Source organism: Schistocerca cancellata, chromosome 4 (genome assembly GCF_023864275.1).
Source record: "Schistocerca cancellata isolate TAMUIC-IGC-003103 chromosome 4, iqSchCanc2.1, whole genome shotgun sequence".
NCBI classification, from domain to species: Eukaryota; Metazoa; Arthropoda; class Insecta; order Orthoptera; family Acrididae; genus Schistocerca; species Schistocerca cancellata.
The window spans coordinates 478662377-478685802 of NC_064629.1; positions in this window are offsets into that span (position 1 = coordinate 478662377).

The following is a 23426-nucleotide window of genomic DNA, read 5'->3' on the forward strand; positions in this document are numbered from 1 at the left end:
CTTTAGCCACTGTTTCTGTAGATATAATGCAATGTTTACTTTGGTTATCGCTGTCTTAGTTCTGCTCTGCATGAGCACCACTACCACTATAGCACTGTTGCGAGTTGCTCGTCGACTACGCAGTTTAACTACTCTCCTTAGCCTCATTCTGTGCTCACAGTTGGATACCTCTATTCCTGCCCCTTATTAAAATTAGCAGCCAATATTTTGGTCGTTGAATCCTGCCTAATCGTCAAATGTGGAGTGTCTGGGAAACCTGCTTTCTTGGATCGATAGACAACATTCAATCAAATCGTAATAATGACTTTTATTACAAAAGGAAAAAAATTCAATACGTAACTTTGTGTTAACAGATGTGTCGCAATCAAAGACAAAATAAGAAATCTCTTCAGCATAACAATTCCAAGTTTGAGCTACATAGAATGTATGAGCAAAGTAATGAGCTTTGACGCCTCTATTCAGACCGCTGGTCTTTAAGTTTCTCGAAGAACTGGGCCGCACCTGTTATTTCCAAGTCATGAGCCAATGCTTAGTTCAGGTGTGACGTTACAGTCATTAGGAATAGTTAGATTTACATTTATGGACATTAGTTCGTGTATAGTAGAATGAGTGGCCACTTGCCTGTCCTTACTAGAAATCATGGTTGCTAACTCGGGGTTACGTACTGTATGTTTAACTAATGTCGATATCCGTGTGGTATGTGTCCCAGCGCCGTAAACCCTGGTGTACTTCACAGTTAAGGCTGGGGCCTACAGTTCACCTATTAAAGAGTTCAGTGAAGTGTACCGCAGGAGTGCACAACCCATTCAAGGATCGTTAGCTGTGAAAGTGATGGTACTTACTACTATAAAAAAAATCCTACGTTTAATAACTTTAAAAATCACTGACTAACGAACTTTACAAGAATTTTGTAATGTTTATGTAATTTAGGGAATTTATAAGCTTGGTTTATTGACTGCATTGGTAAAGGCACAATCTACCAGATAGCTACGCTTATAGAGGCAGATAGTGCTTGGAACCGAGAACATTACCCAATTAGGTTTCTGTTACAGACTGAGGTTATTTCTCTTTGCAGTTACGTATGCCGCAAGCGCTCTGACGGTCCCGCTGTTCCGCCATAGTTGCCGGATTGCCCGAGCGGCGGCAAGCTTCGGCGCTTGGTGCCTGGTCTCCTTACAGGGACGTCATGTGGTCAGTGTCTCGGTAGTCTTTTCGGTGTTGAAATTTTGAAGATATAGAATTAAGATAGTAAGGAAACTAAGTAAGGAATTTTGGGTCAGCACAGCACACTGTCAACAGAAAAACCACTGCACTCCGTTCCCCAATTCACATTATTCTGGATTGCGGGGACAAAGGGCAAAAGATGCCTTCCCCTTTTTGAATTGTGTAACCACCCCACGAGGAAATTGTATCCTACGTTTGGAAGTTTGCTACTACATTGAAGGGTATATGATACCAGGATCAGAAAATGAATACGAAAGCCCTGGAGTGACATAAGGGCGTGCAAAAAGGAGAAGCAAATGTACCCAAATATCACATTAGGGCAGTGGGTAATGTTAATTAACCCCACATGCCAAAAAGGAAAATGAAGTTTAATATACGGTGCCAATGGTCTTATAGAGTAGTTGAAATGACATTTACAGTTAATGTAGAACTTCAACTCCTAAATCATACCCTATATGTACATTGCCTCGGTTGCCGGACGCTCCTTCGGAGGATAAGTGGTAAGGGGCAAGGTAAGGTCAGGCGAAAGAAAGAAGACATCCCTGCTGTTACTCCAATGTATCCATCTGCCTTAAGGTCGTGGGGTGGCCCGCTGAGCTGAATGAGGATTTTCCTCTTGGGCACAATACGTAATTCAATTTTATCTGTGTTTTCTCTCATTCGGGATATGTGTGTGTGCATATTAAGATTGTGTTTATGTCTTTACTCATTAAGAATTGCTGAGATTTAAATCATACAATGAAAATAAAATTCCGCTTTTTTGTCCTAGATGTGCCTACCGGGTCCGACCGACCGCCGTATCATTCTCTGTCAATGGCGTCATCGGATGCCAAAATGAGGGGTATTTGGTCAGCACACCGGTGTCCCAGGTCATTGTCGTGTTTCTTGACGTTGGAACCGCTACTAATTGGTCGACTGGTTGCTCAGTTGGCCTCACGAGGATGAGTGCGTCCCGTACCGGTTCTCCCACCAAATAACAATTACTGGCTATGTTGGGAATTGAACCGAAGTCCCCCAGATAGTGGTCAGCTGCGCTGACCATGCAGCTGCGGCGGCGGACCAAATAAATAAGGCTGTAGCACTTGTGAAACAGTCCCACAGCTGAGAGTAAACGAGACAAAAAGTTTGCGTTAAGGTAACACATTAAAGGATCATTCAGATGAAGTTTCTGTTTACGGGAAATGTTTAATGATCATAGTTGCGGTCTACCAAAACTACGGTTAACGAGTTTTGGTTCAGTACATAAATGACGTAGTAAATGGTGTGATTACCGGTAGTATTGATAAAAATTGCTAGGAAAATAGTTATAAATGAATGTGCAAAAAGAAGACGACTTGTCCTTATTTGTTTGTCTGTCTGGTTGTTTGTCTTGCGGATAATGAAAACCACATATCTGTCAGTGTTAGTCCAGTTCGTATTTTATATCCTTTCAGAATATAAATTGCGTTTTATAAGTAATGAAAATCAGTTAGTCGCTTAACATCCGCACATTATGCGACCATAATCAGTTACTTTTGAAAAGGGTACAATTTAAATGCACAAACATAAAAAAGTATATAATTTTTGTTGTACTTCATCATGATCAAAGTCAAATTTCCTGTTATTACTGATAATGAGAAAGCTGTTTGTGAATAACAGAAACGTGTTTTACGTAAACTCCATGAAGAAGTGTCGATTTTTGATATATTTTTGTTTTGCTTGTTTCTACATTTTAATTTCATCTTTTTTCTGAGGAAATTGCGTTTTCTAGGGCTGTATGATAAATCTGTATAGTTGTTTCTATTTTTACTACTTCATCCTTATGTTTCATGTTTCAAATCAACAATTTTCGAATACAACCTGGATTAACCGCTGACTCGATTAAGCAGTGAAGCCACGTTTGATATACTTTTGTTTTGCTTGTTTCTTCACTTAAATTTTATCTTTTTCTCTGAGGAAATTGCGTTCTGTAGGGCTGTATGATAAATCTGTATCGTCGTTTCTATTTTTACTACATTGTTCCTATGTTTCAAATCAACAATTTTCGAATAAAACCTGGATTAAGCTTTGACAGTTTCAGTTTTGCTACAAATATTGTCTGTTTTTAAATAAGAGACAGGAGGATGACTATACACAACAAAAGCGTTCCGTAAGTAACTCAACTCTTTGTATACCCACCCTCAATATGTAGACGGTTTACTAAGACACTGATTGCATATGTAAACAAGACGATTGATACGATGTAACGCCCTATAGGTATACAATGCACCTAATCTACAGGTAACATGGTTACAATCTTAAGTGAACAAGGCTTCTAGGAGAACTACTGAAGTCTCTGCTAACTTGTGATGATCTATGGAAGACTACGGTAGTCTTACAACTGTAGTAGTGTTGTAATGGCTATAGCGGACACTTACCCTGTTTAAATTAGGCTGGTAGGAATGCGGTTATGATGAGTAGTACAATATGTTGGTCATTGTGTGAAGTGGACACCTGTCATAGCTACAGTGATTAGTGTGGGAGCAGACGTGTAGGAAATAGAGTGCGTGTATGAGAGCTAGTCTTCAGCATTTAACTTCAGGAGTAGAGTTCCGTTTCTGAAATATTACGTTTCCTAAGTGAATTTACTCAATATGATGATCGGAGCAGGAGAGGGGGGTGCGGGGTGGGAGGCAGGTCTTAGGAATTTCTATGAAATACTTACGACATCATGTTTTCTGTCGTGCTACCCTGAGCGAATCACAGTCTGCCGTACAAAGTTAATGCATACGGTCCTAGAGTCGTGTGACCTCAACAGCTTCCACGCCAAGAAGCCTGCAAATAAGCGTCCTAGATGAGATCTTCAAAAAGGTCGAGTCGCATTGGTTCTTTCCAGTAGTAAATACAGTGGTCACCATCGCTACATGTCATGACCAAACCCGCTCAAGTAAGCAGCAACAGTTGCAGGGCAAGGGCTGTTAATCACTAGCACGTATTATGATATTTTTTGGACCTACCTTTCGCCTACCCACTACCATCACCGGAACCACAATCCTTAACATTGCTTCCTCGCTCCTTTACTTACCGGACATACCATTCAAAATATTACGAAAAGAAGACCCAAAAGAAGAACCAGCCCGCATTTGCCGAGGCAGATGGAAAACCGCCTTGAAAACCATCCGCAGGCTGGCCGGCACACCAGACCTCGACACGAAACCGCCGGGCGGATTCGTGCCGGGGACCGGCACGCCTTCCCTCTCGGGAACCAATGCGTTAGACTGCACGGCTAGCCGGGCGGGATCACAGGTCCATACTAATAGTGTCATCACAGGTGAAGAAATGACTTAATCCTGAATAACTGAAGTGAACCAGAGACTCAGTGACTGAGGTCTTTGAATGTGAAATGGTGTACATAGTGTAAACATAAATATAGGCAGGCAGCAGTTAACTGGGAGTTTTTGTTCTGGATTCGTGTTTTGACTGGAAATATGAAAAGTGTACCATAGTTAATTTATCATCAGCTCCATTTCAACGAGCCTTATCAAACAAGAAATTCAGTGGACAGAATTTTTCCAAGAAGTGAGGTAGTGTAATAACAAGAGCTGTCTGCTCAGGCAGATGTAGGGTACAGCTGAGCTTCGAATGATCGTCCGCTGTGTATAAGCTTCAGCCGCAAGTCTGCCATAGTTCATGTGTCATCTCAACGGAACTGCGAGCCTAGTGGTCCAGCCGAGGCCTAGATGTGCTGAGGGTCGAACTGTCGCCCACACAGCCACGAGCTATTGGGATCTGCTAACATCAGCCGTCACTCTACCGCCACCAGTCCTTGGTCTTACCATAGAGAACTCTGCTGACTACCAGTGGTCTGAATGTTGGCCCACTCCACTCACAGTTAATCAAGCTGAAGTACTGCTATTTGACACTAATTGCAAGGCAACTTGGAATGCCTTTGCTCAGTGAAACTGACCGTGAGATTTATATTTGTATCTTTCATATTATCATAAGCGATATTATTTTATTACTTTAAATAAATGATTTGATTTGCATATCAGTTTCTTTTTCTTTTACAACATTTAGAGTATCCAGCTTGGGGTTAAATGAATTGTGAATTGCATTTGCGCAATTTAGTCTTTGAATTTTTCCGCCATTCATTACTAGTCTGATACTTGTAGACACGAAAAGGAAATAAGTATTCTGCCATGTCTATATAGCAATATGCTGACTTTTGTGTGCCGTTCCAGATGCACAGATGGTGAATTTTTGTGTTCTGAGTTTTGACTGAACAGTATTGTAGTGTCCTTGGGTGTTGTACGTTTTGGTGAGCGGTGTGCTGAGGTCGGTCGATGTCCTGTCAGTATGTTGATGAAAGATTACCTAAGGTTAGTGAGTTCGCCAACTTAAACGTTAAATACCTGTCTGAGCCCTAAAGATGTTAGAAAAACAGTGTTACAGTATTAGACATTCATTGTTGACAAAAGACAACAGCTGATCCTTCGAAGTTCAGGCAAACAACGCAGGCAGGAGGGCAAGCCATCGTGTTCGTCTGGTATCTCATGACCAGGGTGCTGCCTCAGCCACAGTGGCGGCAGCAGAGACGGCGCATCAGCAAAAATAGAGTAACCAAGTCGTAGTGCCACGGTGTTAGCATTCGATGCAGTCTGCGCTGCTCAAAGCAGTCAACAGCTTTCCGGAGAAGATGACCATGGCACCCTAGACTCCGTCGTAGAATTATAGAGAAGCCCTCTACAATATGAGCTAAGAGTACATGATGCTGTGAAGACTGATACTAGTAGACACGACACGGAGGAAAGTATTCTGACACAGTTATATAGGAATACGCTGACCTCGCCCACATTATGATGGATGCTGATCTACTCTTTGGCCATGATGGTTAGGCCTCTAGAAGACCTGCTCGATAGTGACAGTCACAGCACTCCAGGAACTAGAGGAAAAGAGGGTCAGCTTATATAGGACTCCTCGTTCTACAGTGAAACAATAGAGCTCCACCAGAATAGAAGTAGTACTGTATTTACACGGGACGAGCCTGTATGTTCTGCTATCGTGAGGACGGAATTACAATATTTGTTCTGGTTTTCCCGTTTGGTCAGCTCTCATTTTCGCTTCAGGATTTCACAACTTCATATTTCCGACGCTCTTTCGTGTCCTGTGACTAATTCAATAGCTACCGTTGACTCCAGTTCAAGCTTTCATGTTGCTCTTTGCACATTCACCATTATGACGGTAGCCCTCTGTTGCTATGATGACATTTTGCTGCATTGCTTTTTTGAGTGCTCAGTACGATCAGGGTGTCGTAATAGCTTCCCTTGTTTCTGACACACGACTAACGTTTCTCTCCCTTTGGCATTCTGTCTGTCCACTGACCGATTCTGTAATGCCTCTGGCGTTGCCGGAGAATAACTTAGAAATTTTTCGGGCTGCATCAAGTATTTTGTTCTACTGTGCAACGGTATGCAGTAGGTGAAGATGCAGATGTACCAAGTGTATTTAATATCTGTTGCCGCAGCATCCCCTGTATCTTGTGACGTAGCTCTAGAGTGTTTAATTTCTGTCTGTGAGAATTCTGTTGTGTTTCTCCAGTATACGGTCTGCTGCTACCAGCGTTGACATCAGCGTTGTTTTATTTGTGTCACTTTGTTCTGTGGAACACTTCTGGTTCCTGATCGCCGATTCCACGCAGCTGAGGTCTGGAAAGTCAGCACATATAGAAGACGACAGATGAGTGGAGGAAAGCTCGAGACCAGGTGAGGAGATCCAAGGCACTGCTTGCGTCTACTGGATCGCTTTCTAGCAATGGTAGCGATCATCACGGTGCAATTAGCGGAAATAAAACAAGTAAATGCCACAACCACTGCTCAGATAATTGAACTACAAGAAGGCAATAGCGCCCAGTACAGCAGTTAGAAAGCGCCAAAGATTGGCCAGCTGAACTGGAATAAGGTAATGCTAGCAATGTGATGCCGCTGCTCGAGATCAAAAATATGAATAAAGACAACTCAAAACAATTCGTTCAGCACTCCGATGAGGCATACAACACTATAGTTCCGTAAGTCCCTTTAAGATATCTTATTAATTAGTTGAATTATAATGAGCTGCACTTCCTCAGCTCGATAAATAGCTATGTAAATGCGTTGTCGTTCATAACGGAAGACAGCAATATAGAAAAACAGCTCTAAAATGACTGTCGCAATGAGGACATACTTATTCACATTTACACGACAATGTGGTTTATTTCCCATCCATAAATGGAAAAAAATGGAACTGATGCATCAGTTTTCTGTACATTGCTGAAGACTGATTTTTGCACGCTTACACAGATTTCGTAACACTCACTGACCTCAATTAACAATTTCATTACACATTTCAGATGAATATGACATAATAAATCACATTCTCCAATATAAAAGACGTACATGGCGCATACTCTGTTCACAGTAAAAAGACGAACATACTACGCATCATCTAGATAATGACTGTCATATTAGAAATCGAAACAAAGACTCACTGCCTTTTGGAGAGTATGACAAACGATATATTGAAGCTTGAACTTGTAGACTGTTCCAGAACCGGTAATTGGTCAAATTAACTTTTGAAAAAAATTTTCTACGTACATGAGTGAACGGTTGCAAAGAAACATCACTCTTGAAGTTGACAAAATTTATTAAGATAAAATTAATTGTACATTACTGTACATAATTTTAAAATAGTGTTTACTAAAATTTATAGAGTATGTCACATTGTCAAAACCATAAGCATTTAGTATTTTCTTCCACATGACTGTTTTCTATTAATAATTGAGTTTGCTTTCGAAAAATTGAAACAGTTTTTCGTTTAATAAACAAGAAAACGTTATGAGACTATTTCGTTAGCAAAATATTGCAAAACGTGAAATACACTCCTGGAAATTGAAATAAGAACACCGTGAATTCATTGTCCCAGGAAGGGGAAACTTTATTGACACATTCCTGGGGTCAGATACATCACATGATCACACTGACAGAACCACAGGCACATAGACACAGGCAACAGAGCATGCACAATGTCGGCACTAGTACAGTGTATATCCACCTTTCGCAGCAATGCAGACTGCTATTCTCCCATGGAGACAATCGTAGAGATGCTGGATGTAGTCCTGTGGAACGGCTTGCCATGCCATTTCCACCTGGCGCCTCAGTTGGACCAGCGTTCGTGCTGGACGTGCAGACCGCGTGAGACGACGCTTCATCCAGTTCCAAACATGCTCAATGGGGGACAGATCCGGAGATCTTGCTGGCCAGGGTAGTTGACTTACACCTTCTAGAGCACGTTGGGTGGCACGGGATACATGCGGACGTGCATTGTCCTGTTGGAACAGCAAGTTCCCTTGCCGGTCTAGGAATGGTAGACCGATGGGTTCGATGACGGTTTGGATGTACCGTGCACTATTCAGTGTCCCCTCGACGATCACAGCCAGTGTAGGAGATCGCTCCCCACACCATGATGCCGGTTGTTGGTCCTGTGTGCCTCGGTCGTATGCAGTCCTGATTGTGGCGCTCACCTGCACGGCGCCAAACACGCATACGACCATCACTGGCACCAAGGCAGAAGCGACTCTCATCGCTGAAGACGACACGTCTCCATTCGTCCCTCCATTCACGCCTGTCGCGACACCACTGGAGGCGGGCTGCACGATGTTGGGGCGTGAGCGGAAGACGGCCTAACGGTGTGCGGGACCGTAGCCCAGCTTCATGGAGACGGTTGCGAATGGTCCTCGCCGATACCCCAGGAGCAACAGTGTCCCTAATTTGCTGGGAAGTGGCGGTGCGGTCCCCTACGGCACTGCGTAGGATCCTACGGTCTTGGCGTGCATCCGTGCGTCGCTGCGGTCCGGTCCCAGGTCGACGGGCACGTGCACCTTCCGCCGACCACTGGCGACAACATCGATGTACTGTGGAGACCTCACGCCCCACGTGTTGAGCAATTCGGCGGTACGTCCACCCGGCCTCCCGCATGCCCACTATACGCCCTCGCTCAAAGTCCGTCAACTGCACATACGGTTCACGTCCACACTGTCGCGGTATGCTACCAGTGTTAAAGACTGCGATGGAGCTCCGTATGCCACGGCAAACTGGCTGAACTGACGGCGGCGGTGCACAAATGCTGCGCAGCTAGCGCCATTCGACGGCCAACACCGCGGTTCCTGGTGTGTCCGCTGTGCCGTGCGTGTGATCATTGCTTGTACAGCCCTCTCGCAGTGTCCGGAGCAAGTATGGTGGGTCTGACACACCGGTGTCAATGTGTTCTTTTTTCCATTTCCAGGAGTGTATATGGTAATCATGGTTAAAGCAAGCAAATGGAATTTTCAGGATAATTAACTTCTTTAAAATGAAAGATAAAAGTAACGTTCCAAAATGTTATAGGAAGACTTGGAAAAGACTGAAATTAAAAAAAAAAAACATTTCCAAAAACTACATCCACCCCATAGGCTGACCTTTCTGTAATTCGTGCTTGCAATTTAAGGAAAAAATTGTTGAGAAAAATCGTGGAATGGGAAATTTCGTCAAACAGACTTAGTAATCTAATATTGATCGAAGTTTCCCTTAATTCTGGTTCGTTATAGGCAAGAGAACCAAGCGCAATTTACGAAACAGGAAGCTGACATGAAACTCTGCAATCAAGATATTGATTGTGAGATTGCAGAAGTTAGGCGTGACTTGGTTGCCGAGACTGCAAGGATACGGGCGGAGGGGGGTCGCCGACAGTCTGAGCAAAGTGAGGAACGCATACGATCCGAAGGCTGCCAGCGTGGAAACACGAGGAACTACAAAAATCACAATACGGTTGGGTATAGAAATGGAACTGTCCATGCAGGCACTGCAGGAAACCAGCCGGCAGTTAAGCAACACACAAACAAGAGCGCGTGTTCTCGAGCAGAAGAAGCAGAAGATGTTTGTTGCAGTTCACCAAAAAAGGTTCCTTACGAAGCAGGTCACACCATAGGTTTTCATATTGCGTTTCTGATGCGTTTTGTGGGTATACCACTGCCTTTGCTCGGTCGAACACGTAGCATCCACCTTTCGAAAGGAACGTCGAGTGTAATGCGTTACTTCTTGTACAGCAGACACTTGATCAGTAGGAAATTACCAGGTTTGACGTAACGCTTTGTGAGAGTAGCACTTACAAAGATTTTTGCACCTGCTTTCTCGGAAAGTTCCGGAACTGGGCCGCACAGGTAAGTACGAAAATAAACGTAAATCGGATACAGTCTGCACCACAGCCACGTCAATCTATGACAACGTACACTACTCATATTTTCACTTTGTGGCGATATGTGGACGACAAAACGACAAATGAGAAGCGGTGTATTGCAACGCCCACACACTTCCCGCACGCGAACAGCGAGTGCTTGTCCGGACACTGTCGAGAGAACACACCTCGAAGTTTTAAGGGAATTGGACAACACTGAGGAGAAAGAGAAGCAGAAGGTGGAGCAAGCTGGCACATAGAGAGTAGAAAATAGAGTGCCGCAAACATTTGCGCAACACAATGATACGCTACATTGTCACAATACGTGGGAGGGAAGAAAGGAGGCGAAAAGCAAGCGTGTACATAGACGGTTCTAGGTTTTGCTAAGCGACGGGAAAGTAACTTCTAAGTGAATACTATAGTTATCGGTGGGTTGTCCCCAGATTTTACAATCGTCAGTGTTTCACTCGCGGGTAGAGACGTGGTCACGAACTGGGCCTCGGAAACAGTGTAAAATTTGATTATGGTCCATTCACATGGACTGAAAACTGTACTGATGGAGCATTTAATCTAATAAAGGGTAGGGAGGACCAGGAGTTGTTCATAGATGAGTCACGGGAGCTAGAATGTAATTTACTTGGAGGAATATGAATTCGGGACTGGTTCAATTTATCGTTCGCAGGTAGTAATACACACATCAAAAAAAACTTGCATCACCTAAGTTCAGAGAGTCCCGGGACCTGTACATAAAATTGAAATAGAGATCAACATTAACATCATTTCCGTCATTTCTATTTCTCATGAAAACGACACATTGCATGTTGTATCACTATACAGCGATACCTTCAGAGGTGGTGGACCAGATAACTGTACACACCGGTATATCTAATACCGAGTAGCGCGTCTTCTTGCATTGATGCATGGCTGTATTCGTCGTGGCATACTATCCACAAGTTCATCAAGACACTGTTGGTCCAAATTGTGCCACTTGTTAATGGTGATTGGGTGTAGATCCCTCAGAGTGGTTGGTGGGTCACATCGCCCATAAAGAGCCCTTTTCATTCTATCCCAGGCATGTTCGATAGGGTTCATGTCTGGAGAACACGCTGGACACTCTAGTCGAGCGATGCCGTTATTCTGAAGGAAGTCATTCATAAGATGTGCAAGATGGGGGCGCAAATTGTCGTCCATGAAGACGAATGCCTCGCCAATATGCTGCCGATATGGCTGTATTATCCGTCGGAGGATGGCATTCACGTATTGTACAGCCGTTACAGCGCCCTCCATGCCTACCAACGGCGTACGTCGGTTCCACATAATGCCGCCCCAAAACTGCAGGGAACCTCCACCTTGCTCCACTCACTGGACAGTGTGACTAAGGCGTGCAGTCTGACCGGGGTTGCCTCCAAACACGTATCCGACGATTCTATGGTTGAAGGCATATGCGACACTAATCGGTGAAGAGAACGTGATGCCAATCCTGAGCGATCCATTCGGCATGTTGTTGGGCCCATCTGTCCCGCACTGCATGGCGTCGTGGTTGCAAATATGGACCTTGCCATGGACGTCGGAAGTGAAGTTGCGCCTCATGCAGCCTATTGCGCACAGTTTGAGTCGTAACATAACGTCCTGTGGCTGCACGAAAAGCATTATTCAACATGGTGGCGTTGCTTGAAGGGTTCTTCCGATCCATAATTTGTAGGTAGTGGTCATCCACTGCAGTAGTAGCCCTGGCCGGCCTGAGCGAGGCATGTCATCGACAGTTCCTGTCTCTCTGTATCTACTCCAAGTGCGAACAACATCGCTTTGGTTCACTCCGAGACCCAAGGAGACTCGCCTTCTTGAGAGTCCTTTCTGCACAAAGCAACAATGCGGACGCCACCGAACCGCGGTATTGACCGTCTAGGCATGGTTGAACTACAGACAACACGAGCCGTGTACCTTCTTCCTGGTGGAGGTAATGGAACTGACCGGTTGTCCGGCCCACTCCGTCCAATAGTCGCTTCCCATACATAGTTGTTTGCATCTCTGAACAGTCAAAGGGATTGTGTCTGTGATACAATACCCACGGTCAATTTATATCTTTTGGAGTTCTGGGAACCGGTGTGTTGAAAACGTTTTTTGATGTGTGTATTTATTCCTTCGCTCCTGGCCGTTGGGGAAACCTGATTAGCATATTGCAACTGCTCGTGGGCTAGAAAGCGGCGTACACGTGCTTTTATGGTTTAGAGAGCCATAGGCGTTAATGAGCACGTTCTCGTAGCATCCCTCGCCACCAATGCGAATACGAATGTCACGCTCCAAGAAGAACATAACAGTACGCAGCAGGAGGTGCTTTTGAATCACAAGACGTCAAGTGTGCCAACAAGATTGAAAAGTTTGGGTATGAAGCCCCCACAGCAATAGAGAAAGTAATACGCGAAAGTGATCAAATTGGGGCAGAAAAGCACAATGGGACGTGCCACAGAACTATAGGATATGGGCACCCAGCATGGTGATATGGGATGCTTCCCAGCATAGTATCGAAATTCATTTTGCCAGTCGTATTGCATTAACGCGACGTAGCACTGACTCAACAAGTCGTTAGAAGTCTCCTGAGGAAATAATGACCCACGCTGCCTCTTTAGCGGTCAATAATTGAGCAAGTGTTGCAGTGTGCAAGTTCTTGTGCATGAACTGACCTCACAATTATGTATCATAAATGTTCGGCGGCATTCATGGCGGGTGATCTGGATGGCCCAATGTTTCGCTCGATTTGTCCAGAATGCTCTTCGAACCAATAGCGAACAATTGTGACCCGGTGACATGGCGCACTGTCATCCATAACAATTCCATCCATAAAGTTCACAAATGGCTCCAAATGCTGCCTAAGTAGCCGAACATTACCATTTGCAGTCAATGATCGGCTCAGTTAGACCAGAGGACGCAGTCCTTTCCATGTAAACACAGTCCACACCAGTATGTAGCCACAACCAGCTTGCACAGTGCCTTGTTGACAACTTGGGTCCATGTCTTCGTGGAATCTCCGTCACACTCGACCCCTACCATCACCTATTACCAAGTGAAATCGGGAATTATCTAACCAGGTCACGATTTCCAGTCGTCTAGGGCCCAACCGATATGGTTACGATCTCAGGAGAGGAGTTGGAGGCGACGTCGTGCTGCTGCCATAGTCAATTAACGCCAAATTTCGGCGCACTGTCCTGACGGATAAGTTCGTTGTCTGTCCCACATTTATTTTTGCTTTTATTTGACGCATTGTTGATTGTCTGTTGGCACTAACAACTCTATGCAAACGCCGCTGCTTTCGATCGATATACAGTGAAGGCTATAGGCCACAGCGTCGTCCATGTTGGGAGAAAATGCAAGAAATTTGGTATTCTCGGCACACTCTTGGCACTGTGAATCTCGGAATATTAAATTCTGTAACGATTTCCGGAATGGAATGTCCCTTGCTGGTAGCTGCAACAACCATTCCTCGTTCAAGGTCTGTTAACTCTCGTCGTGCGCCCATAATCACGTCGGAAACCTTTTCACGAGAATAACCTACTTACAAATGACAGCTGCACCGATGCACTTATCTATTAAATTCTTGTCTAGCGATACTGCCGCCATCTGTATCTGTGCCCTTCGCTATCCCATGACTTGTGTCACCCAATACATTGTGAATGTATTTCATGTTATATAAAATAATATGAATTTGTTGTGTTTAGGTGGTAGTTTTTATATGTTCGTTGAGTACCCGAAAATGATTCGGATTCCTCTGCCAGCCCGTGTATCTATATGGCAGACGGGTCAGAGATACAAGGGGTTCGTAGTCCCGCAGCAGCTTTTGCTCCGCCGCAGCAGCAAGCCTGTCGAGTGAAGCCGTACGCTGATACGAGACAGACAGTAAATACCGCGGCCCGTACTTATGTGACAGTGTCTCGTTAGTCATTGATGCCTTCAGTACACTCCATTGATGAATACAGTTTTTTGATATTAACTGCACTAAGTTTTTGACTCGAATTGCTCCCCGGAATGTTAGTATTTGTTGAACACGACTTTTGCTACGCTCTGGACTAGTTTTTCGCCAGCTGTTCACATCGTAAACTCCGTTATCATCGACCTCAAAAACCGCCTGTTTATCCTCTGGGGTGTGCCTTATCGCCAGTGCCAGTGATGATAAACTAAAGAAATCATAATACCGCCTTGACTGCTGGTAAAACACCTTGTTTACAGAACCAATTTCAGTCGTCTAACCATCATCAGGTTGCTATAAACCAAATAAAATTATACGTGAGTAATATTACAGGCTTAAACGGTGATGAATCTGTTAACTGACGAAAATATTAACAACAGCACACACATAATGGAATTACAAGTACTTCCATAAAACTATTCACAGCATCATGTAAGGCTAAACATAAAATCGTTATTCTCAGCTGACGAAGCCATGAATAATACGCTGAAAATAAAAGTATACCATATCACAGTGATACGACTCATTACGAAAACAACATATCACAAAGAAGTAAATGGCTCAAATTTGTACAGAGTTACCTGTTATCATACTGCAATATAAATTACGCCGTCAGTCTATAAAAACAGTGCTAGGGCGTGTACTGGTTCATGTTAAAGCTGTAATCCGTGGTTAACCGACTCTACCAAACAGAGGCGACTGAACAGCTGATCAATATTTACTGGTAGAGCCAAAGGTGCTGGTAGTGTATTATGCGAGCTAGTGATACACTATTTATCCAGGGAATTGAGCGTGTTACATGTGTTGTACTGTATACTCGTACATATTTAGACTATTCGGCTAGGCGTACATTGTACGTATCTGTAACATCTGTCCCATCGAAGTTGCTGTGCGATGGAAGCAGTATGCATATGAATGTGACTACAGCTCTTTTTCACATTAATGCCTCAGGCCGCTGTGGCCGAGAGTCCGCCGCTCGTGGTCTCGCGGTAGCGTTCTCGCTTCCCGAGCACGGGGTCCCGGGTTCGATTCCCGGCGGGGTCAGGGATTTTCACCTGCCTCGAGATGACTGGGTGTTTGTGTTGTCCTCATAATTTCAACATCATCGAGGAAAGTGGCGAAATTGGACTGAGCAAAGGTTGGGAAATTGTACGGGCGCTGATAACCACGCAGTTGAGCGCCCCACAAACCAAACATCATCATCATCATCATCATCTGTGGCCGAGCGGTTCTAGGCCCTTCAGTCCAGAACCGCGCTGCTGCTACGGTCGCAGGTTCGAATCCTGCCTCTTGCATGGATGTGTGTGACGTCCTTAGGTTACTTAGGTTTAAGTAGTTTTAAGTTCTAGGGGACTTATGAATTCAGATGTTAAATCCAATAGTGCTCAGAGCCATTTGAACCATTTGAAGATTAGTGCCTATAATTACATGTGAGCCATTACTTATATGCATTTTGTTTTCAGTCACCGCGACTGCGCAAACTGTGTGACGGTACGTAACATAAATATTGACATTTTTATCGGTAGTAGGCCTTAGTTAACTTATTTTATGAATATAATTAGTATAAAAGATACAGTTAATGTTCTTGAAACAGCTGATAATTTAAGAGTAGCTTTATAAAAGATACATTTAATGTTCTTGAAACAACTGATACTTTAAGAGTAGCTTCTTTATTTAAAAATATCTATGAAAATAAAAAAGGATCGAAAAGAGACGCGATTGTACGGCCGAGGAGGAAGGACGTACTTTATGGTACACACACTTTTTTTTCGCGATACTGAAGGCAGCCACTGAGCGGCTACTCACATTTTATGTAAGTTATTCGGTATTCTGCTAAAATAAACTAATTATTGTTACCACAAAATCAATTTCTTTGTAATAGTTGTCACCTCAAATGGTCGCAGCGGCTAATTATTTTTAACAAGTATTTTTTCAGTAATTTTCGCTGCGAGAAGCTCATCTGCCGATGCAGCCTCTGGTCGGCCATTACGCGTCGAAGTATAAATTTATTTTTCAAAGTGTTAACAGTAACAGTAAATGCAAGAGATTTCGTTGTAAGAACCTTTTTAAATTGAAACAGATAATTAATTTACGTTAAAGTTAATTTTTTAAATAATACAGATTCCATGAGTTCAGGAAGTTTTATCTTGGCCGCTCCACGGCAACAATCGAAATTCTCTCGAGCCTTGCTTTGCAATCAATAAATAGAAATTAACAAAATTACATTCAATTCAGTTAACGGCAACTATATTTCAGCCATCACGTTCAAAATCTAAAGTTGGTACTTGAATAACAGCGTCCCTTCAAGAACCCGTTTCATATTTACTTATGCACGTAAGTAAAAGTGATAAGAAAAGATAATATCCCTGAGAGAAAGAATCATGCTCTAACAAAAGAAAAATTCATGCTGATAATATATATATATATATATATATATATATATATATATATATATATATATATAACGTAACAAATGACACCGACGTACAAATGCCGCCCAAAAACGTGAGGGCCCGAAATTTTATGTACCAATATTAAGTACACAAAAATTGACTAAGATATGGTTGTCCATCTAGAAAACTATATTTAAAGGAAATTTTATGTATGTAATTATATGTATATGAAATTAATGCCATATATGTAATCTATTTCCATGTACCACAAAAAACAAAACTTGTACGAGATCCAACCAGTGAAAATATATTGACATGAAGCTGACTAGATGCGTACCATTTTCTCGACTGAGATAAAGACAACACCAAGCGACATTAACTAATAAAGGTAAGGTTGTATATGCATGCGCTTCTGGGCTGGAAAGTAAAGGAAGAAAGGATCCGAAGGGCCATGCGCTGTGTTTATCTTCTTGAGTTAAAATTTTTTAGGAGTGTTTATTCAATTTGTATTAACGTCAGCGGATAGTGAAACAGATTCATTTTCTACTACTGAACAGAAACCAGTGTTACAATTCTGAGACAGTGGTTAGTGTTCTGCATTTGAGGCCATACAGTGAGCTGCGTGAATCAAATAAATGCTAGTGCAGCTGATTGCCAAAGTAATGTTTTAACAGAAGTAAAATTTTCCACAGTGCAACGGAAATATTACGAGTGCGAAAGTGTAACTGTTAGTTTCAGTAGTAATAGTACACCCCCGGTAGCTGAGTGAAGCCGGAACGGTAGGTCAGCGTGTTCGGTCAGGGGGCTGCAGGCTCTCTGTAATAAAAAAAAAACTGAGTCAAAGAATCAACGATCCACTTGAACGGATGTCTTGTGACGTCCGCTCAGAACAAACGCTACGAATAATATCGAACAAAATGAATAAAAAAATAAAAAATAAAAAAAGTGGTCAGCGTGACAGACTGTTAATCCTAAGGGCCAGGGTTAGTTCCCGGCTGGGTCGGAGATTTTCCCCGCTCAGGGACTGGGTGTTGTGTTGTCCTAATAATCGTCATTTCATCCCCATCGACGCGCAAGTCACCGAAATGGCGTCAAATAAAAGACTTGCACCAGACGAGCGGTCTACTGGGCGGGAGGCCCTCTTAACACGATTTCTTTTTAGTAGTAATAGTAGCAGGTAGCTTCTTTGCTTTATTTGATTTCAGTGATTTGTATGTACTTTGTGTACTTAGTATATTTTGTGTGTGTGTCATTTTTGGGGCGAAATAGATTTTGTGTGTACTCGTGTCGTACCAGTCAGGATTTATACTAGTCGAAATGGTGAAGACACACAAGGACAAACGGTTAGAGGGGGAAGATCTGTCAGGCTATGACACAGACGAAAATATACAAGAGTTTCCAGTGAGGAACCCACCCACAGTGACAGGTTCTCAACTTCCAAAACCGGAAGCTGAGCAACCTGAGGCACTGATCAGCTTCAAGCTCAATTGAGCAAAGAAATCCATTCGATTACTGGCTCAGGGAAGGAGGATGCCACTGTATCGACAGCAAATGTTGTAAAAAAAAAATGGCTCTGAGCACTATGCGACTGAACTTCTGAGGTCATCAGTCGCCTAGAACTTAGAACTAATTAAACCTAACTAACCTAAGGTCATCACACACATCCATGCCCGAGGCAGGATTCGAACCTGCGACCGTAGCGGTCTCTCGGTTCCAGACTGGAGCGCCTAGAACCGCACGGCCACTACGGCCGGCCAAATGTTGTACAAGTACCTGTCCCAATGACCGATTTTCTAACGGTGCTGATGGTACAATTAGACATGAGAGACAAGCAACGGGAGCAGGCATTAATTACCAAGTTAAGGACATTTTAGCGGAAGAACGTCTCGAACATGAGCAAAAGGAAAGACAGGAACACCTTGAACGCGAACGCAAGGAACAGGAGCGTGACGCTGAGTTTCTGGCAAAAATGAATGAAATGTTTGAACAACGTGACAGGGCGCTGGTGTCATATTTGTCACAGGAGATCGATGTAGTAAAACAGCAAGTGTCTGAGTCGGTAGACCAGAACAAATGCATTCCGCAACGCGGAACGCAATTAGACTAACGCGTAGATTAATTAGACAAGGCGCATAGCGTCTTAGACAGTCAAGGGAGAGATATTGTTAAAACTGTTGACGAAATTTCCAACTCGCTAGAGCAGCGAGTCGACGACTGCGTAACACAGGCGGTAGCTCGATTAGAGCGGCCCGAGCAGTCATCGACCCCCGCGGCATGTAATAGCAAAACACAGTATGAAAATAAGCCGATAAATGTATGCCAAGTGGAAAAAGCTGACGGCGAGAAAGTGCAACCATACTCGCCAGTCAATTGTTCAAGCGTTATCGCCGCGAACGGAGAGGTAGTGCTCCCAACTGTAGCGCAAGTAAAGCGTGAGGAATCACTATGAATACACAGGCAGTTCGAGACGTTGAAAGATGAGAAAAAGAATGTCCATCCGGTAAACTTTATAAAATGTTTCCGGAATATACTCCCGGCATCACGGACTGAGCACCAAAAGTTTCAGTTTGTAATCTCTTTCATCACAGGCGACGCGGCACTGTGGGCGATGCAAATCGCGGAGCAGTGTCCGTCGTTGTGTGAATTCGAGAGTAAATTTCTTGCCAGATACTGGTCCAGGTCTGTTCAGGAGCGTCTCCGCAAACAAGCGTATAACCCGAAACCATTAAATCCCCGTTCAGGTAACTTGAGAAAATAATTTCAAAGATACTTGAACAAAACGGGATACTGGGACGAACCCGTGCCTGCTAGGGACGTTCTAGAAATTTTGAAGGGTAAACTACCTATAACGATAAGAGATAATCTCGTACACGTTCCTGACACGGACTTGGAGTTGTTTTTGGCAACCATAGACTCCCTCGATTTAATACACGAGGATGCCAGGAAGGGGGATCAGGGCAGTACAAACAACGCACAAGCGAACGGTAAAGGAAAAAACCAATCCAATAATAGCCCTCGTAAGAACGGGTATTCCAAGAGTGACGAATATTCGCAATGGGATAACTTTTCTAAAAAAGGAAACACTATGAATCGTGTGCCCACTGGGGATGGTCACAGGCACAGAACTGGATACAATACGTACAGGTATAGCCAGTCAAACCCGTCTTGACCAAAAGGAAGTGGAGAAAACTACAATCGAAAGAGACGAGGCGAAGGGGGAGGAAACTCCAACTTCGGCAATAAAAATACGAGAACTAACAATGATCAGTGGCAACGGACAGGCCCAGCAAACTGGCAGGCACATCAAAACATACCGTCAGGTCATGTGCCTGTTAATCACATCAATGTCATCCCGATGCCACCTCCCCCTTCTCAGCCTCTGAACAATGAGTCACACGTGTATGCACCGCAGTGCACGTCACCATTTGTGACTGGTAGTGTTCGAATAACCGATGTGTCTGATCACGTATCGGCAGGGTGCGACAGGCCGTCAAACTCTGGCCGACCTCTGAAGGCCCTTCCCAGACGGTGGGCAAGAAGAAAGATGGGAGCAGACATAATGTGGGAGTGAATCTGCTCCGCTACAATGACGGATGCGAGATGAAAGATGAACTGACAGTTGATCCACGACCTGCGGACAACCAAGAAATAAAATATGTGCAGGCTGTCTTTGTGGCAAAGGTAAATGGAGTAGAAGAAACAATAATATTGGATACAGGGGCGAGTGCTTCGTGTATTGATGAGCAGTTATTCAAGTGCGTGGATCGTGTGAAAATGTTACCGAGCCTGCCAATAAAAAATTGTAGGATAGTTGGTGCCCTACGGGGCAGGGAACAGCTAATAAAGAATCAATTGCAGGCATAGATTGCCCTGGAAAACGAAGCCATACTGAGCTCAATCCTGGTGATCAAAAATCTCACAGTGGCTTGCAGCCTGGGCCTTGACGCGCTTAGGGAATTCAAGGCAAAAATTGGCCTCTCCCGAGTCAGATGCACCTTAACCTATCTCAAACGGCAAATTGATCTGGCATTAATGGGGACTCCGGACGCGTATGTTGCCGGAACGTCCGGGTAACTTTACAGGATCCTGACGCGTTGAATCACAACAACTGTGTTGTAAATCAACACAGCAGCGAACCGGAACCCGGTTGGGGACGGGAAAATGCTATTATTAACCAACGTATTGCTTCAAAAGTAGCCGAATCTTCGTACCTGAGCCTGTCACAGCAATCTTACTTGAGCCGAGTGCTGAGCCAATTTGTACAAGTGTTTTCAGAAAAACCGGGGATAATAAAATAGTATGAGTTCGACATGCAAGTAAAACCTCACCAAACTTTCTGCCGTTCCTTCTATTCAATACCGTGGTAGAAAAGACAAACCGTGGCGAGAGATTTTCAGAGAATGCTGTGATGGTAAATAATAGAATCGTCAACATCACCGTATAGTAGCCCGCTGTTAGCGGTTACAATAACAGACGGCAGCGTTCGGCTGGTGATGGACGCGCAGGGTATTAATAATATAATAATACCTGTTCGGACCCGGCCGGAAAATACAGAGGAACAAATTCAGAAATTTCCAGGTGTTAAGTACTTAACAAGCCTGAATTTAAATAGTTCGTACTGGCAGGTCCCGTTAACGCTAAATTCAAGAAATTATACCGCGTTGATATTCGCCGGTAGAAGATATCAATTTCGATTACTACCGTTTCGGCTGAATATAAGTGCGGGCGTGTTCATTGCAGCTCTGGACACCGTGTTAGGACCTGACATTGAAAAGGTAAAGGTGAATGACGATGACATTCTCATCGCTGCTGAAACCTGGTCTGAGCACATGGAGATTTTGTACCGCGTGCTGGCAAGATCTGCAGCCGTCGGGGTTACTGCCAACCTCGAAAAGTCAAAATATGGCCGGCAAGAAATAAAGTACTTAGGAAATATTATTTCTCCGGTGGGGATTCTACCTAACCCAAAGAAGCTGAAAGCGATAGAGGAGATTCCGTACCCCAAGACGAAAAAGCAATTGAAAGCATTCCTTGGAATGGCCTCCTTTTTTAGGCGGTTTTTAGCGGCGCAGTTGCTAAACAGTGAGACTTACTAGGTCTGCTTCGAAAGAATCGGCCGTGGAATTTTACGGAAGAATGCAAAAGAGCCAACGACCAAATTAAAGCAGCATTAGTGAATGTAGAAATCCTACACCACCCTGACATGTCACGAGATTTCTGTGTAGCAACAAACGCAAGTTTTTGCGGGCAGGGATGTTTTTTATTCCAAGTAGACAACAATGGCCAGCAAACAGAAGTAAGGATAACTGGATTTGCCAGCCGAGTGTTAAATTCATGTGAACGGTCCTATTGTGCAACTGAATTAGAGGCGCTTGCAGTAATTTGGGCTCTGAAAAAATTTCACTAGTATGTATATGGCAAAAGAGTCATAATCTTTAGCGACCACCAGGGGCTCAGCTATGTGCTTACGTGCCGTTTGTTGCACAAGCGACTCACAAAGTGGATTTTAGCTCTACAGGACTATGAATTTCAAATCAGACGTGTGAAAGGATCGGACAATGTTGTGGCAGACGCGTTGTCTAGATTTCAAATGTTTCAGTCCTTCGGTGGTACAAAATATCATTTTGTATCACATATAATTTGGCAAGTTCCCCATACGGATCATTGCTTAGAGAATCCATTATTCTACACCTCAACGGATCACCATGCTGCATGTGTGCGATCTCTCGACACATACGCACATATTTATTCTGCCGGATGGAATCTCCTAGTACCAAGATTTTGAATTCTGTAGATTGTTCTACAAGCCCTGCAAATTCTGGTAATGCTCGGGGGAGAGATGTTGTTCTACATTTTCCAGAAATGTTGATGGTGATATTCTGACGAATTTAATAATTAACTTTAATACTATTTAACAGTTAATTTTCTGTGCAGCTTTTAGGAAGAAGTATCAACTATTTAACAATGTACCAAGTAACTTTCGTTTCTGACCCTTTCCTTTTTATAATAAGCAAATACTTTTCTCGGGAAACTTAACATTTTGTCTCCAATTATATACTGTTTATTAATTTTCAACTATTTTTCAGATGCCATTAATGAAATAATATGATGACTTGGGATTACTAGAGTCCAATTAGGATTGTTTGCGAACTCATTGATGAGGATCCACTCAGGATTTACTTCATGACATACTACAAGCATTCTTTAATCATGTTTTCTTATACCTGCAGCACCAAAAGTATCATACTTCTTACCTTTTATGATGTCTGTGTGCGACCTTCTATGTTGCCTTTTTCTCTTATCACGTGTTTTTCAAGTTCAAATGGCTCTGAGCACTATGGGACTTAGCATCTATGGTCATCAGTCCCCTAGAACTTAGAACTACTTAAACCTAACTAATCTAAGGACATCACACAACACCCAGCCATCACGAGGCAGAGAAAATCCCTGACCCCGCCGGGAATCGAACCCGGGAACCCGGGCGTGGGAAGCGAGAACGCTACCGCACGGCCACGAGATGCGGGCTGTTTTTCAAGTAAAAGATATAATCATCTGTTCGTATTTCATTGTTGATCACTTGTGCTATGCTTTGCTTTATGTGTCTCTACACTTTTACTTTCTGGAAGTGTTACCTATTTCAGGATTAA